We start from the raw sequence: 7,188 nt of genomic DNA, 5'->3' as shown, positions 1-7,188 counted from the left end.
AACCTTGGGGGTCATCTTTGACTCCACTCTCCCATATCACAGACCTTGCAGTGAAGGCCCATTTCCATCGGCACCTCCTCAGAGGTATTCTCCCTTTTCTCGCCTTTCCCCAGAAGCTCACTGTCTCCAGAGCTCTGGTTCTTTCTAGGCTGGACAACTGCTACTCTTCGCCCTCTTCAACTGATTCAGAACAGGACCACAAGACTTATCCTTGGCCTAAAGCCTGGGGGCTCCATCTCTCCGGCCCTGAAATTGGACCATTGGCTACCTGTGGCTGCAAGAATCAAGCACAATATCCTCTGCATCATCAACAAGTCTTTCTGGGACTGTGGCCCTCACTATCTTCAACTATCTCTTCCTTAATACCTTCATTTTATCCGTGGGCCAGTCATTTCTCTAAGCATAGAATGGGGGGGTGTTAGGCAACATCTCTCTCTACAGCAGATGCCTCCCTTTGGAATGGCCTGCCTTACTCTCTCCACCTTGAGCCGGATCTCCTTAAGTCATGGAAGCTCCTCAAGACGTGCCTTTTCTCCTCTGCTTTCTCACTCCCTCTCTCCTGCTAACGTACCCTTGATCCTCAACCAGCCCCCCCCTGGCCAGTCCCATTGCACTGGCCGCCTGGCCCACCTTGCACTGCCGCCTGGCTTACTTTCACTACCTGGCTGTGTTGCTCCCTGGAGCCTGTAAGGATATTTGGCGTGTTACAGTACAGAGTACAGCACTACTGCACAGGTAGCAAACAGCACAGAGTACAGCACTACTACACAGGTAGCAAACAGCACAGAGTACAGCACTACTGCACAAGTAGCACATTTTTTTTGCAGCATCACCACAAGGGTGCGGTGCATTGCTATATGGGTTACCAGATTAACAAGGAAAGACAGGCTATTCAGTCAAAAACGATTTTAACATATAAGATGCAAATCTATTTTTACAGTTAAAAGCACACGTGCTCATTTAAAAATGCACACTATTTTTCACCTGAAATGCCTATGGTGCGAGAGACACATTTGAAAATTAACAGCTAACCTATTAACCATTAACCTGACTAATAAAACCTTATTTAACATAACCCACTAATGAAATGTGTTCTCCACTGCAGAATTAGGCATACTCTGAAAACCATTTAAATGTGTGTGCAGATTTTTTTCTTCTTTTCTTTGTCTGCTTCTCCGTGTTTTTGTGCACAGTAACTGCAGGAAGAAGGAAGTCAGATTTGCAACAATTGCAAATGTATAAGCGAAGCTATTGTTGAGAGTAGGAGGATGAGAGATGATGGATTTCATTGGGACACGTCATACAGAGGGCTGAGATGAAAGTTTTAGTGGGCAGTATCGGGGAAAAAGACAGGCAGACATTTTTCTGCACTACTGGGGAGAGGACCTGGCTGTGGGACTCCTGACGGAATGCAGATCCCTGAGTCCTGCTACAGTAAAGATTGTGCAGTCGAGATTGGGGAGAGCTGAAAGAAGGACCTTTCCACTGGCTGAGGCATTCCTATCTGCAAAAGCTGAGAATTCCAGGCAATGAACCCGGTTTGAGAAGGCAAGCGTTCCTTTTTGCTGGAGTTAATCCAAGGGATGAGAGAAAAATTGGGCGGAACCCTCTTTTTTGTGAAGGGGGCCTGACTCCTGAGGGTGGGTATACTAGAAAAAGAGGAAATGGAGTCAAAAGGCTACCCTGACCCAAGACGGGAAAGGAGGTCACAACATTTGCAGCGAAGCTAGGTAATGGCTAGCTTATTAAGACAAACACCATTAAAGACGGCGAGAGTATCAAGAAAAAACAAGTTTATTTAACACTAACACGATAAACATATTTTCAGAAAACGAGACATATTTTCAAAAAGGGTGCTATTGCATTCAGGATGTGCAACCGTGAGCACATAAAATTCTGCTATTTCGTGGGTTAGTAGGCAGAGTGAAAACTTACTACATGTATTGCTTGGAATCACAATACGATTGTTTTGTCGACACAAAGACTGGTGTTTCTGGTTCGGTGTATTCATTGGTGTTGTTGCAGTGGCTGTACCAGGTGGAGCCGCGCTGCTTGGATGTACCGAACGGTCTTCAGGACTTATACGTTGTGGTTGGAGTCATGATGGTGAAGTGTGTCCATCGTGGTCGGATAATTATACGTCTGGGTTGAGGTCCAAATTAATTAGCAGGCATCTGCGGTAACGTCAGATGTCAGGAGCTGGTGATAGTCGACTGTGGAGCTGTGTTGCCTCCTGCGCTCGGTCCAGTTGTTCTGTGGGTAATGAGCTGTGCTCCTCCGGAAAACGATCGTTTTCACAGATGCCTGCCAATTAATTTGGACCTCAACCCAGACGTATAATTATCCGACCACGATGGACACACTTCACCATCATGACTCCAACCACAACGTATAAGTCCTGAAGACCGTTCGGTACATCCAAGCAGCGCGGCTCCACCTGGTACAGCCACTGCAACAACACCAATGAATACACCGAACCAGAAACACCAGTCTTTGTGTCGACAAAACGATCGTATTGTGATTCCAAGCAATACATGTACTAAGTTTTCACTCTGCCTACTAACCCACGAAATAGCAGAATTTTATGTGCTCACGGTTGCACTTCCTGAATGCAATAGCACCCTTTTTGAAAATATGTCTCGTTTTCTGAAAATATGTTTATCGTGTTAGTGTTAAATAAACTTGTTTTTTCTTGATACTCTCGCCGTCTTTAATGGTGTTTGTCTTAATAAGCTAGCCATTACCTAGCTTCGCTGCAAATGTTGTGACCTCCTTTCCCGTCTTGGGTCAGGGTAGCCTTTTGACTCCATTTCCTCTTTTTCTAGTTAATCCAAGGGAGCCACATTCACAAAGAGAACAGCCAAAGAGAACAACTAAAAAGATAAGGTAATGAGAAGTGTGGGAGCTGAGTGTGTACGGTAATATGCAGTCAGTGTAGGATTCCTGTGCATGCCTTAATCAAATGCTAATGTTGCAATTTGAGTTCTGTTCTCCGCCACTCTCTTTGCAGTGTGTCATAGACAATGCTTTTACTGTACCATTTTATTTATTTCTGTAAAGAGTGAGATCGTGTTTAAATGCAACTTTTATAATACAGAAAAATATTTGAAAACAGACGGGTGGTGTATTTAATATTTACCATTACAATGCCGATGAAGTGGGGGAGATTTTTAAACAGTGCAATGGTCATTTTAAGACAGATGTGTGCATGTCAGATTCAGTATGAACAGTTGTGAGTGATTGTAGCATAGCTCGTTGGAGGTACATGAGCCAACGGGAAGACAGACTCTCAGAACATAGCTCCCTACCGTATATAAGGTAGTGGAAATTACCACAAGATTACCATATATAGCTCTCTGTCGTAAATAAGTCAGTGAGATCGCCCATGGTGGCACACTATCACTGAAAAATGTGGTTTTCCTAAAATGTAGGTCTGAGGTCTCTCTAGGGATTACACGAAAAATCTAAGCAAAGATAAGGGATTTTGGACATTGGGGCCACAAATAAAACAAGGGAATTATGCTCACCAAAATACCACCAACCGCGCCTACCACCCACGCATAGCAAATATGCATGCCTGGGTGCTGAAATAATGCATGTTCACTGTATTATTGTTGTACATGGCCCAATCTGAATACAAGGAGTGATTGTTGCTAAGTTATATTTCGGCGGTAAGAAAATACCGTCAGGCCCCAAATCTCCACAAAATACCCTACAAGCCCCAGCCTTCCTTGCACTTAACTCAGAGTCCCGCTGCTCTGGGTGTACTTCCCCCTGCACTTCTTGTTGCCCACTTGCACAATCTATATGATAATAGGCCTAGTAAGATTGTTTTTCTTGTCTTCCTGATTCCCCCTCCCTTGCTTGATTGTGCCTTGAAACACTTGTGTATAGGCGCATAATAAATAACAAATCAATAAGCCAATCGAGTGGAATAAGGGGCGAGCATTTGTGTGCCTGAGGCCTGCATTTGCCAGTGACAACGAGGCCAGAGGACTACAGATGGACCTTGTCAGGAGGGAACCAACACAGCATGACATCTCTGAAGAGGATGGTCAACGTGCGTACTCTGCCTTTAATCCCAAGTGCACCTTCCTACAGGTGTTACCAAACCTACATTGATAACCTGCATTATGGCAGCTCTAGACAGCTTCTATGCTATGCTAGTTTTTCCTCCTTTGTTTTCCTTCCCTGTTTCCAAAGTTCCTTTATTTCTCCTCTATGAGGGAAGATATGTTGGAGCTCATGTTCCGTAAATGTGTAACCACATTTGTACACCGGGGTGCACAAGTGCAGGGCAAAAGGCAGCATATACATGTGTACTCTGCCTTTTGCCCTGCTGTTGTCCACTTCACCGTGCAGTGAATAAATGCTTCCTCACATGCTTGCATGTCAGCCAGCATTCACTTTTAATTATGAGCGCTGCTTGGAACTCACAATTACAATCAAATCAATCCTGAAATATTTGGGGAGGGTTTAATATAATTTGGAATCACTGTTTACTCAATTGAAATTAAGCCCCCATCGACATGCGATCATGTCTAGAGGGTTTAATTGTACATGACATGATCCCTGCCATGGCAGGGAGCCTGTACAATGGATCTCTATGGGGTCCGCCTGTTTTATAGGGGAACCACATAGGGGACGCCAGCATTAGCCCCGACATGAAAATCCATGCCGGCACAAATGCTGGAGTATTTGTATGACGGAGAGGAAGGGAGTGGTGGAAACGCAAGTTTCCGTTCCACCGCTCCTCGCCGGGATACAAATGAATGGAAATGGGACATGACATACAAAACATGAGTAAAAGCTTTACGCATAGCTTTTACGCCTTGCATTCACATTATGGCTCTGTGGAACATCAGTCTATTGTGTTTTGCATACTTACCTTTTTGGGTCACGCACTCCTTGCATGGGCTTCTCTAGTATAACTTTCAGGGTCTAATGTTTGGTGGCAGTAATTCCTGTTCAGCTGCTCTACTCCTCTATGGCCAGTCACCTTCTTCTCTCCTTGCCCTGAATAAGCTTTGATTTTTCAGTCTTTGACTCCGTGTTTCATTGTAGGAGGAATGAAAAACACAAAAGGCCCACTGTAACTCCATGCAGCTCCTGAGGCCTGCAGGGAGTAAAGAAAGAAAGAGGACTTCCTTAATGGGAGCCTGAGGCCCCGTCCTTATCAGTGCTCCACTGTCTATCACAGGTGTTCACAGCATGCCTTCATGTCATGCACCCAGCCTGTACAGTAAAGGGATGGGCCGAACCAGCACCAGGCAGCCATCGTTTATAATAATGAAAGCTGGAGATTTTTATTTGGGACCCCATTTTTTGTTTCAACCACATCAGGCTGCAGCTAGTTCATTTGTTTTTTGCTGAGGTTGTTCACATGTCATATTGTTAAACACTGATTGCCTGGTAATGTGAGACGTTTGATTTCTTGGTCGCAAAAAAAGGAAACAAGAGAGAGAGAGCAGAACTCGACGTTTGTGTAGAGTGGACTAGAGCTCATTGGAACCTTTAAATCGCAGGAAAACAGAAGTGTATGTTTGTAAACGGGGCGAGGTATTTATGATAATATTTATGATCAAATCTGCGTGATCAATGATTGCACTCACATTGGCCTATTTATTTGGGTAAGGTTTTCGGTCCTTTGCTATGTATAGATCTGCCAATATGTAAATTCTATTAATTATAAAATGTTGTCCACAATGTAAAGTCGAGGAAACTGTTTTTACCTTGTTCTGTAACATCTGTAACTAAGCTGTAAGCTCTCTTTTCACTTGCGCCCTGATACCTCTGGGTCCGGCGTGCACAATAAATAAACAAACAAAATATATACATACAGAGGTACACAGCACAACATCCAATCTCGAAAAACAGGGGATTCGAAGTTATAGTGTCTGCTTGTTTTAGAATATAGAGGAGTGCCCAGAGAGGTAACACTGAATCCCTTGTATACGGCTATTTATTCTGCCATTTCATAGTGTATATTGCACACTGACTGTTTTCTAGAGTTTGCTCGGCCGCCTCCATGTGCAGGCATTCATTTCTGTAGAGGGCTTTCCATCAGGTGTTGCATCTGCACAACTCCACAAGGTACCAAAATACACACGGTGCTCACTACATGGGGGCTGTGCCTCACATATCCGGTTTCCACTACAAGTTCTCCCACTAGCGCCTTGGTACCTTTACCGGTCTTGTTCGCGCTTTATCAAGTATCTGTACAATACAATAGAATACAATACAATACAATACTTACTGGTTTTACTGTTATAGGTGTCAGAAGTTAATATCCTGACTATTTCTGCTTGCCTCCATCTTCAGATTCACTTCAGGCTCTCCTGTGTGCTGCCATCATCACCTTAACCACAGTGCCCATCCTACACCACACACCTTTGGGGTTCATTCAAAGGCCCCAAACAGAAGGTCCCTTTCACACACAAAAAACGCAGGATTTTAAACACTGACCCAAAAACGGCTTTGCATGTGTGTTTTTCAAGTAAAATTGAAGAGCCATGTGGAAAAGGCCTAAATGTCACTACCAAAGGAAATGCAGCATTTTAATCTGCAAAAGAAGAAGGAATCAAAAGTCCCTTTCAAATGAAAAACAGGATTTTTAAACACTGACACAAAAACGGCTTTGTGTGGGTGTTTGCAGTTTAAATGTGAAACTGTACCCATACTAACATTTCAAAAGAAAAGCCCACTTTGTTTCCATGAAAACGTTCTAGTCAGCCGAAGGCAAACCCTTTTGGGTTGTGGGTGGGGACACTTCACAAATAAATCCCCCGCCTGGCCCACCTTGCACTGCCGCCTGGCTTACTTTCACTACCTGGCTGTGTTGCTCCCTGTAGCCCCAGCCTTCCTTGCACTTAACTCAGAGTCCAGCTGCTCTGGGTGTATTTCCCCCTTACCCTCTACCCTGCACTTCTTGTTGCCCACTTGCACAATCTATATGATAATAGGCCTAGTAAGATTGTTTTTCTTGTCTTCCTGATTCCCCCTGCCTTGCTTGATTGTGCCTTGAAACACTTGTGTATAGGCGCATAATAAATAACAAATCAATAAGCCAATCGAGTGGAATAAGGGGCGAGCATTTGTGTGCCTGAGGCCTGCATTTGCCAGTGACAACGAGGCCAGAGGACTACAGATGGACCTTGTCAGGAGGGAACCAACACAGCATGACATCTC

The sequence above is a fragment of the Ambystoma mexicanum genome, chromosome 3p, assembly GCF_040938575.1.
Source record: "Ambystoma mexicanum isolate Mex_15411 chromosome 3p, UKY_AmexF1_1, whole genome shotgun sequence".
NCBI lineage: Eukaryota > Metazoa > Chordata > Amphibia > Caudata > Ambystomatidae > Ambystoma > Ambystoma mexicanum.
This window is presented reverse-complemented; position numbering follows the sequence as displayed.